Below are 11,413 nucleotides of genomic sequence, written 5' to 3'. Positions count from 1 at the left end.
TCCTTCCTTCCTTCCTTCCTTCCTTCCTTCCTTCCTTCCTTCCTTCCTTCCTTTCCTTTCCTTTCCTTTCCTTTCTTTTTGAAACAGGGCTTCTCTGTGTAGCCCTGGCTGTCCTGGACTCACTTTTGTAGACCGGCAGGCATCAAATTCACAGAGACCCGCCTGCCTCTGCCTCCCTGGGATAACAGACATCTGCCTAGACCGGCTTCCATACTGGTTTCTATAGTACTCACACTAATTTATATTTCCACTGATAGCGTGTGTATGCATGAGTAACCTCTCCCCACCCTCATTTGTTTCCTTCCTTCCTTCTTTTAGGTTATTAGCTGGGTGTGGTGGTGGTACATATATTTAATTCCAGTGCTTTGAAGGCAGAGGCAGGAGGGTTTTTATGAGTTCTAGGTCAGCCAGGACTACAGTGAGTAGTCAAACAGCCTCTGCCTCCAGAGGGGGGAGATTAAAGGTGTGCACCACCACCAGCGGCTGGCCAAAGTGAGTTTTCTAACTTCAAAGGATTTGGATTTAGAGTTGGTTTTGGATTTCTAATCTAGGGAAAAACAAACAAACCTCACAGCTGTGCCCAGTGATTGGGTTTTAGTTAATTCTAGATGTAGTGAGGTGGACAACCGTCACGTTTCTGCATCCGGGGGTTTGCCTGCATCTCTCTGAGCACCATGATGTGATTTGCCCGAGGAGGTTAGAGAGAGCATCAGACCCTATGGGCCCGGAGTCACGGGTGGTTCTGAGCCAATCTAGTGTTCCAGACACTGACCTAGGTCTTTGGTAGACCTAGGTCTACCTTGCCAGAGCAGCAGTGTTGTTGGATTAAAACTCCTCTGTGAGGTTGGCCAGAGATCCAGTGCTATGTGGCAGCCAGAGAGGACCTGGTGCTGAGCTTGAGTAGTGGTCTCTGGTAAATAAAGTTTTGCCTTCTGACTTTGGCAGGCAGTCAGATTCTGAAAGACTGACCTTGGCAAGCTTTGCATTAGGGAGCTCTGTTCCTGGGAACAAGATAAGCAAGCTCTGCACTACCCTGGGAGCCAGACAGCTGGCTCCGTGCAACCTTGAGTGAATCCTCGGGCGAGCTGCCAGCTGACGCAGGTGGATGTTACGCTGAAGAAAGTTCCTTGTTCTCTCCTGCTTTCATCTAGCTGGCTCTCCCTTCAATACGTCGGCATATACGTGAAGCAGGAACTATTTAGGACTTGCTTACCCTGTCTTGGCAGAGTTCAGCAGTCGACCTGTCCTGCATTTAAGCTTGCCCATTTTAGGCAGAATTTGTCTGTTGTGAAGCAAGGGTATTTTCTTTACCTGAGTGACTTGTTTGCCACATTTGAAGCCATCTCCATATGGAGGTTCTTTGATGCTCATTATCTTCTTTCAGGTAGGCGGGGTGCTGCCAGGAAATGATTTGTCTCATTGTCAAAGAATCTTTAAAATAATAAGAATAATAAGAATAATAATAATAAATGCCATCTTCTGTAGGTCTCTGAAGTTTTTGAAGACTACCTATCTTTATGTAATCGATCTGTCTACAAAATCATATCTATCTGTTAAACCTAGGATATATACTCCTGTGATAAAGTAGACTAGTGTCTGACATGTCTATGAGTTGAATAACTAGCAAATAACTTGCATTACCTACTACCTTAACCCATTTTTAATAGCTGTTTAAAAGTATTGGAAGTAACCTTGAGTTTCAATCAGTAAACTAAAGCTTTTACCAATGTATCAAAAATACTTATTTTTGCATCAATATGCAAAATCCTATACCAGAGTTAAAATTAACCTTATTTGGGAATAACAAATAAAACCTTAAGTTGAGTAGATTCAATAATCTACCCGTTTTTCTATTTCTATAAAATATCCCTGTATATTCCTTGTTTTACTTTGAATAAAACCGTTAATAATAAACATCTCCCAATGACAATAAAATTTCGTAGCCATAGCAAACAACCAAAAACATACCCAACCCCCTTTAAGGAAAATTGGACACTGTTCTCATAGATTTCTTCTAGCTGACATTTTGGACATGTAGAAATCCTGTAGGGGGCCCAAATAAAAATGGTTAATTAAGCAAGCAATAACATTTGTGGTCCAATAACATTTGAATGTTGAGAAATTTCAGCCTTAATAAAAGTCCTTTTTGGAACAGTCTAAAATGCTGGACCAGTTAAAATTAGTAGCTTTCTTCAAAGTTCTTTTGGGAGCAGGCTTTGATGAGAAAAGAGCCATTGAAGCAGTTGAGGCAGGAACAAGCAGAGTGCTGGAACATGCAAGATGCTGGAACAGATGTGTCAGTTTCTCAGCATGCTGAAGAATGATTCTGTTAGGTTTGATCCAGCAACTCTGGTGTCCAGTTCTTTTGTTCTGCAAACATATAATTTCTCACAAGCATTATAGAGTTCTAAAATTATAAATGTATGAGATGTGTAGGATGACACTAAACTGTGAGCCAATTTCATCTATGCAAATTAAAAGGTGAGCATAACACATTTTGAGGATATTATAGCCAAGGATTATTGGCCAAGTATTGATGGAGTTGTCGCTGGAGACATTTTTTTGTCTGTCAGTTTCAGAGGTATTTCCAGGTAAAGGGATTATCAACTTATGTTATCTGTTCTGTTTGATCTTGATTTCTCTCCTCTTCTGAGTGGCTAAGGTCTTCCGGTGGTCTTCCACTGTCATTTCTGATTTTTATTAGTTTTGAAGGAACCCATAATTTCTCTTCTCCTGCATGAACATAAGCAAAACCTCTTCCCCAGCGTAACACATTCCCCACTCTCCATTGTGAAGTTAGGGTATCTTTGAAATATATAGGCTGAAACAACTCAGCAGTTTTTCCTATAACCCAGTGTCTCTCCGCAGCTGTTGTTTGTTGTTCTTTAACATTTAAGAAATTTAAGGTCAATGAAGCATTATGTAATCTGTCTCTGGGGGGTTTTAATACCCCTCTCTGTTTGTTAAGCATGTCCCTTAAAGTATGATTGGATCTTTCAATGACTGCTTGGCCGGTAGGATTGTGAGGTATACCTGTGACATGCTTTATCTTGTAATATGTAAAAAATCCTTCCATTTTATTAGAGACATACGCTGTAGCATTATCAGTCCTAATTTGTTTAGGTATGCCCATAATTGCCATCACTTCTAATAAGTGGGTAATAACTGAATCAGCCTTTTCAGAGCTTAAGGCTGTTGCCCATTGAAACCCTGAATATGTGTCTATCGTATGGTGCACATATTTCGGTTTACCAAACTCTGTAAAATAAAGCACATGCATTTGCCAAATTTCATTTCTTCGGTTACCTTTAGGGTTACTTCCTGCAGGTAGTGGAGTTTGGCTGTATAAAGAACAAGTGGGGCACTTTCTCACAATTTCTTTGGCTTGTTGCCAAGTGATAGAAAACTCTCTTTTTAAACCTCTGCTGTTAACATGGGGTTTTTTTAATGAAATTCTGAGGCCTCTGACACACTTCCTATCAATAGTTGATTGATTTCCTCATTGCCTTGTGCTAGAGGACCTGGTAAACCTGTATGAGATCTGACATGTGTTATATACAATGGATTATTTCTATTTCTGATTACTTGTTGTAATTGAAGGAACAGTGAAGTTAAGTCTGAATTATCCTGAATTAGATCAGCAGTTTCTATATGCAGAACAACTCTTTCTGCATATTGAGAGTCAGTGACTATATTGAGAGATTCCTGAAAATCTGATAACACCAAGAGAACAGCATAGAATTCTGATTTTGAACTGAATCATATGGACTCTCCACCACTTTACTCAGATTATCTGACTTATAACCTGCCCTTTTTGATTTATTGGCATCCGTATGAGATGTGGGAGCTCCAGAAATTGGAGTTCCTTTTACTATATGAGGGAGAATCCAATTGGTTCTTTTTATAAACTGAAGTCGCTTGCTTTTTGGGTATCTGTTGTTGATTTCTCCCAAAAATTCACAACAAGCTGTTTGCCAATATTCGTTGTCTGCCCATAATGACACAATCTCAGCATTGGTAAAGGGCACCACAATTTCAGCTGGATCTATTCCAACCAGTTGATGAAGTCTCGTTTTTCCTTTTAGGATCAATTCAGAAACCTTTTCTATATAGGTTTTTAGTTTTTTATTTTGCTTGTGTGCCAAAAATATCCATTCTAAAATACAGTCCTCCCTCTGCATAAGAATTCCTGTGGGAGAATGAGTGGAGGGCAAAATAACCAAAATACAGGTCCTCTTTGGATCAATACGGTCTATACATGCATCTTGTAATTTCCTTTCTACCAGAGCCAATTCTTTTCAGCTTCAGCTGATAACGTTCTTGGACTATTTAAGTCCTTATCACCCTGTAAGGTTTGAAATAAGTTACTTAGCTCTTGAGTAGCTAAACCAAGGGTAGGCCGTAGCCAGTTAATATCTCCCAGCAATTTTTGAAAATCATTAAGAGTTCTTAACTGGTTTTTTCTAATTTGTACTTTTTGTGGTCGAATTTTCTGTAGACCTATTTTATATCCTAGGTAATTAATAGAATCTCCTCTTTGTATTTTTTCAGGAGCAATCTGTAATCCCCAACAAGGCAAAGTTCTGTTTATTTCATCAAAAATATTTTCTAATGTTTTCGTATCTGAATCAGCTAATAAGATATCGTCCATATAGTGGTAAATTATGGATTGAGGAAACTGCTTACGAATTACCTCCAACGGTTGTACAAAATATTGGCACAAAGTGGGACTGTTTAACATCCCCTGTGGTAAGACCCTCCAGCTTCTGTTCAAAGTGGGTACTGAGAAAGCAAACCTTTCCCTATCATGTTCATGTAAAGGAATTGTGAAAAAGCAATCCTTTAAATCAATCACTATAATAGCCCATTCTTTAGGTAACAAGGAAGGCAATGGGATTCCGGATTGTAACGATCCCAGTGGCTGAATAATTTTGTTAATTGCTCTTAGATCTGTTAACATCCTCCACTTGTCAGATTTCTTTTTGATGACAAATACCAGAGAATTACAAGGGCTGTTGGACTCCTCTCTATGCTGAGCCTCCAGCTGTTCCAGGACTAGCTGTTCTAGTGCCAGGAATTTTTCTTTACTCATAGACCATTGTTCAATCCAAATAGGTTGGTTTGCCAACCACCTTAGTGGTAAGGCTGTGGGAATTTTATTAGCAGTGGCTTCCCAACAGGCAGTTGAAAGGAATGCCTCTGCTGAATTTGTTTATGGACAGCCTGGACAGTCTGAAACTGTTTTTGATGACATTTTTTAATAATTTTAGCTTCTTTATCAGGAGTATTACCTGTTTTTTGGCTTGTCTCAGAACGTGGGGGGATGTTAATCTGGGTCTTCCATTGTTGTAGCAGATCTCTTCCACATCAGTTATGGCTATCTCAGCCACATATGGTCTCAGTTTTCCTGTTTGACCTTTTCGTCCTGTACATTTAACACTTTGTTTCACTTTAGATAAAGTTCCAGCTCCTTAGAAATAAATATCCACCTCCTGAAGTGGCCAATTTGGAGGCCAGGATTTAGAAGTAATAATTGTGACATTAGCCCCAGTATCTACCAAGCCTTCAATTTCAACAGTATTTAAAATTATCTTTAACTTTGGCCTTTGATCATTTATAGAGGTTTGCCAATATATTTGTTTTTTGTTCTCTTCCTGGTTTTTTGATTTATCTATAGAATCTGCTTTGGCATCGCTGTCCAAGTTTTTGATGTTTATTCCCAGAGCAGTGGTGTTTAATTTTCTTGTGGAGGAGTATCCCTGTCCTGTTCTGGGGCCTGCAAGAGGCCCCCTTGGGCGTTTTTTGGTAAAGGATTACCCCATTTATCTGTGACTGCTCTACATTCACTAGGCCAGTGACGACCCTTGCCACATCTTCTGCATATTCTAGGAAGCATAGGCTCCCTTCTTGAATTATTTTGGTTTTCCTGGTAATTTCTTCTGTAGTAATCTCGCCCATCACAATTACAACATTTCCCAAGGTCTTTTGGGGTAGCTTCTCCTATCAAGGTCAAATTGGGTGAATGAGGTCTGATGTCAATCGTATTTCTAATCCATCCGTCTCTTGGTGCAAATCTTGCTCTTAATGGCCTATTGCCTCTTTGCATTCAGTATTAGCATTTTCAAAAGCTAAAGATTCTATTAGTGCTTTTCTAGCTAGTGGATCTGATATACTTCTATCCACAGCTGAAGTCAGTCTTTGCAAAAAGTTAGTAAATGTTTCACTTGGACCTTGTATGACCTGGGAGAATGGCTCGAGCCTTTTTCCTGATTCCTCAACCTTGTCTCAAGCTGCTAGGCGACATAATGCTAAGGTTTCTTCGTTATATACAGCTTGTATCTCTGTGTCAGCATACTGGCCATCACCAGGCAGCTGTTCCTTAGAAACACCAACACCTCTGGCTCTGTTTTTGTGTGCTATCTCTCTAGCCTCTTCTCTCCACCATGACAGCCATTGTAAATATGGCCCAGGTTCTAATATTGCCTTTGCCATATCCTCCCAATCCTAGGGGATTACTCTACTTTTGATTGACCAGGAAGTCAACATTTGTTTTACAAATGGTGAATGCATTCCTAAATTAGTGACACTTTCCTTAAATTTCCTCAGATCTAGCACTTCCACAGGGCGCCATTCAGCGTCATGATAATTCAGTGGATGATCATCATCTGCTGGTCTCTGCTGTATAGTGACTGGATAAGCCAACGTTTGTTTTCTAACCACCTTTGGTTGGCTTTCTTTATTTTTGTCTTTTGCCTCTACCTGAGTAGTTACTTAGTATTCTAAACTCTTCTCTTAAGGTCTGCACCCACATTTCATACCTATCTCCCTGTTGTTTGTTTTGTTCAATAATCTCTTGAATCTCTTGTTTTATGCCTCTCTTCCAACTTTTAATTTTTTCTTTATATTGTTCTAGTTGTTCTTTGTGCTGTTCCAGTATCTTTTCTAAAACTTCTGCCCTATCTTCCTGTTGTTTATTCCATTCTGTAAGTTTTGTATCTCTTGTTTTAGGTCCTGTTTCCAGTCTTCATTTTTTCCTTTATATTGTTCTAGTTGTTCTTTGTGCTGTTCCAGTATATTTTCTAAAACCTCTGCCCTATCTTCCTGTTGTTTATTCCATTCTGCATGTTTTTGTATTTCTTGTTTTATTTCCTGTTTCCAACCTTCATTTTTTTCTTTTATATTGTTCTAGTATCTTTTCTAAAGCCTCTGCTAATGCAATGATTAAAGTTAAATTGAGGACTATGAATGTAAGCATAGTCACAATTTCTAGACTTTCCTTTATTTCAGTCTTAAAACCATAGAATAGATTATCAGCCAAGCTCCAAGAAGTCTGTTTTATTGTTTCTCCCACCCTGTTAGACTGTAGTGGCAGCTAGTTTTGTGATGTTAAGTCTGAGGTTAAGTCTGCCCACAGTAGGCTGCCTTTTGCTCCAAGGCCTGTTTAAGAGTCTCTCTTAAAGAGACAATAACTGACTTGGGAGTTTTTAGATTTTAAGTTTGGTTTGCATCACTGGGAGCTTATTCCCCCCTCCAAATTATGTTTAAGTAAGATTTAAAAGGTGTGGATTCTTAGATTAGTTGGGCACCATCTGTTGTATGGGCAATTAAAATTTACTATGGGTTTAACTTCTAGTAATGCTGCTGTTAATCCTCAGCGGCTGTATAACCAAATCACCACACAGAGACTGGGTTTTTAGTTAACCTAGAACACAATGCTGGGCAATATTTACTCCCTCCTAAACCTCCAAGCCCTCAGTTTCCTAACATTTAGATTTCCCACATTATACTTGCTTTTTGTGAAATCTTAGGTCTGGTTCATGCTCCATGACCTCCAAGATCTCTCCTCCAGCTCTGCTCTCCTTGCTTTCCCCTCGCCCCTTCTCCCCCCACTCCTCTCCCACCTTCTGGCTCCTCCCCTCTTTCCTGTCCTCTGGCTCCTCCCTGCTCAACATTGTGTTTAATTGCTTTATTTTGTCCTGTTTACACAGAGACAGGATACTTAGAATGAGTATCACAATGCAATATCCGGATTGGGGGTGGGGTGGGGGAGAAATCAGTATTTGAATGAACAAGGGTAAGGTGTATACATTAAAAAAAAAATCAAACATTATACCAACAGAAGACCTTAAGAGTCTGAAGTACAGTACAGCTGAGTGCAGTTGAGTTCAGAGGCAGTTTTTCCAAGCAGAGAAATTCAGTGCTAAGCAGAGAGAAGCCAGTTTGAATCAGTCAGCTAGGAGAGGATTTTTGAGCCAGAACAACTGAGTTGAATCAGCCAGCCTGAGTTCAGAGAGAGCTAGTAAGAGTGAACTTATTCAGCTGCAAGTGTAAGTGTCAGAGGCTGAAAACATTCTAGATTTAGGTTGTCAGCAGATGGAGGCTGGAAGCTGAAGCCTTCAAGGTCCAGGTTTGCAGAAGATTAGATTGTAGGAAGGCTAGGTGCTTCCAGGAGTAGACCTAGAGAAAATTAGATAGAAATCTCTCTGAGCTCAGGGGGACAGTTGTTTGTTTGTAGTTTTTATTTTGTTTTAAAGATTTATTTACTTACTATGTATACACTGTTCTATCTGCATGTATACCTGCACGCCAGAAGAGGGCACCAGATCTCATTCTAGATGCTTGTGAGCCACCATGTGGTTGCTGGGAACTGAACTCAGGACCTCTGGAAGAGCAGCCAGTGCTCCTATCCTCTGAGCCATCTCCCCAGCCCTTGGGTACAGCTTTTATCTCATCCCCACATCTGAGGAAATAAAAACAATACTTACAAGTGTGGTCTACAGAGTGAGTCCAGGACAGCCAGGGCTACACAGAGAAACCCTGTCTCAAAAAACAAAACAAAAGCAACAACTTTAATATATATATATATATATATATATATATATATATATATATATATATATGGTTAAGGCTAGGGGGTTAGGGTTGGGTAATAAACATTTTGAAAATGGAGGTGTTCTTGTCTCTTCCCTCAACAGAACAGCCACAGGAGGATTGTCAGTACTACACCATTCTCATGGCAGAAAAAGTGAGATCATTGGAAAATGCCTCCTGCAGAAACATGTTCCCAAGCCAGGAAGAGATCCAGGAACTGGCTTTACTACTCCAGATTAAGGACATGATAGTTCAGGTTGGTATATGGAGTGTGTCTGAGTAGTCACCAACCCAGGGCATAATATGAGCTCTGTTTTATTATTATTTAAAGTTTTACAACCATTTGTGTGCGTGTGTGTATACCTGCTTCTCTGTGTCATGTGCACCGCGTGTGTGTGTGTCTGGAGGAGGCCCAAAGAGGCTGCCGTAGCCATGAGAGAGGTGAGTGCTCCTAACTGCCGGGGTCTCTACACTTCGACCCCCTTCTGCTTGACGAGGGAACACCTCACATATCTAACAAGGCTAGTGTCGATCGCTGATCTTCCTGCCTTCATCTTCCAAAGTTCTGCATTGCAGGCATATGCCCCAGGCCTGATTTTCAATGATACATTGATATTAGTTTATTCTTGAGACAGGCTCTCACTGACCTGGAACTTGCTATGTAGCCCAGGCTGGCCTCAAACTCACAGAGATACCTCTGCCTTTGCCTCCTGAGTACTGGGATTAAAGGTGAGGACCCCATCCTTTGCCTTCAAAGTTTTTGTTTGTTTGTTTGTTTGTTTGTTTGTTTGTTTTTAATGGTCCCTGTTTATCGACAGTGGTATTGTTCAGGAATGGATGCTAAATAGACACTGGGTGTTTTTATTTCTATGACCACGCACTTTAGTGGGGTACACTAAGGCTCCCTTCAAGGGTTATAAAGACAAGAGCTACAGTGGGCTAACTAGGACCTTTTCTTTCTTCCTTTCTGGGGTTTCTCTGTGTAGCCCTGGGTGTCCTGGAACTCAGCTCTGCTGACCACCTGCGTCTGTCTCCAGAGTGCTGGGATTAAGGGCGTGCACTGCCTCTGCCCACCCAGGACCTTCTTAGAGGAGCTGGTTGCTGTATTACCCTGTGTTGTATTGATTAAACAATGCACTCGGGTTTTTTTTTTTTTTTTTTTTTTTTACTGTTTTATTTTACTTTATTTGAGACAGGGTCATATTTAGCCTAGGCTGGCTACACACATATACGGTTGAAGGCAACCTTGAACTCCTCACCCTCCTGCCTCCGCCTCCCAGGCGCTGGGCTCGCAGGTGTGTGCCACTGCGCATGGCTCAGAATATTGTCCGTGACAGGGCGACAGTGCAGAGCCCTCTTCCTTTACTGTCTTGTGAGCGAGGCTTGGAACACTCTGCCTGTTCTGGCCGCTTGTTAGTCTCACGCACCTCCCTCCAGGGACCCAGGACAGGAAGCCTGGAAGGAGCATATTAAATAACTCCCAGCTTCCTCAGCCGGGCACCATACATTTCTGCTCTGGCCTCATCCCTGTATTAACCTGCTCGCTCTCGGGCTAATGGTGATGGGGGCGGGGCGCCAGCCGCGAGAGTGATTGCCTTGAATGCTCAAGCCCCGGGTTCTACTGACTCTACTGGCCCTGTCTCAAAAAATAGATGAATAAAAGAAATTCCTGGGACTGGAGCGATGGTTCAGTGGTTAAGAGCAGTCCCTGTTCTTGCAGGAGGCATGGGTTCAATTCCCAGCACCCATATGGAGGCCCACAGCCACCTGTAACTCCAGCTTGAGGGGATCTGATACCTTCTTCTGCTCTCCACGTCCACAGGCACCGCACTCATGTGCATAGAAACACAATTAAAAAAAATCCCTGTGTGGTGGTGCTCGCCGTTAATCCTGGCGCTAGGGAGGCAGAGGCAGGTGGATCTCTGTGAGTTCCAGGCCAGCCTGGGCTACAGAGTGAGTCCCAGAGCAGCCAGGGCTACACAGAGAAACCCTGTCTCAAAAAAATAAAAAACAAAACTATATTTGTATATGTAATACATAAATCATGTTAAATGTGTATATTAAATATGTGAATTAAAGCCCCTTTTAAAAAGATGAGCGGTTGATAGAGTCCAGCACACACGCAGCATTGGCGATGACCAGCTGGTGGCTGTGTTTCTCTCTGTGACTCTTAGACTCCCAGGCTGGTAGCCTTGCTATCTGGGGCTCTCTCTGTATACAGTTTAATTCTATATGTACGGGGTAACTCTGCACAAACTTTAATTCCTTGGGGCCTTGTGTGCACCAGCGACACACCCGTTCATGAGCCATGTAAAAATGAGTGGAAGCTCGCTCGCTTCTGCCGATCCAGCGTGCAGTGGCTCCCAGCAAATTATTTCTAAAAAAAAATTAAAAACTATTTTTTCTTCTCAGGCATGGTTTGAACAGTATCAAGGCAAAGTGCTGACAAAGCACAGAAACTGCCAGTGTTATCTGTCTGCGGCATCCTCCAACCAGGCCGTGCCGGCAACGTCTGCATCCTCCAACCGGGCTATGCCAATGG

General features: G+C 41.6%; 1 long non-coding RNA gene across 1 annotated transcript in view; it reads left to right on the top strand.

The window, feature by feature from the left end:
* Nucleotides 1-11,407, top strand: part of LOC129667343 (uncharacterized) — a 13,228-nt gene extending 1,821 nt beyond the window's left edge. The window contains exons 2-3 of the long non-coding RNA XR_008718721.1: nucleotides 8,976-9,127; nucleotides 11,284-11,407. This is a non-coding gene — a long non-coding RNA (uncharacterized LOC129667343). The remainder of the gene's footprint in view (nucleotides 1-8,975; nucleotides 9,128-11,283) is intronic.
* Nucleotides 11,408-11,413: the final 6 nt, after the last annotated feature.

The sequence above is a fragment of the Psammomys obesus genome, unplaced genomic scaffold (assembly GCF_907164565.1).
Source record: "Psammomys obesus unplaced genomic scaffold, mPsaObe1.curated_primary_1811, whole genome shotgun sequence".
Lineage (NCBI taxonomy): Eukaryota > Metazoa > Chordata > Mammalia > Rodentia > Muridae > Psammomys > Psammomys obesus.
This window is presented reverse-complemented; position numbering and strand designations above follow the sequence as displayed.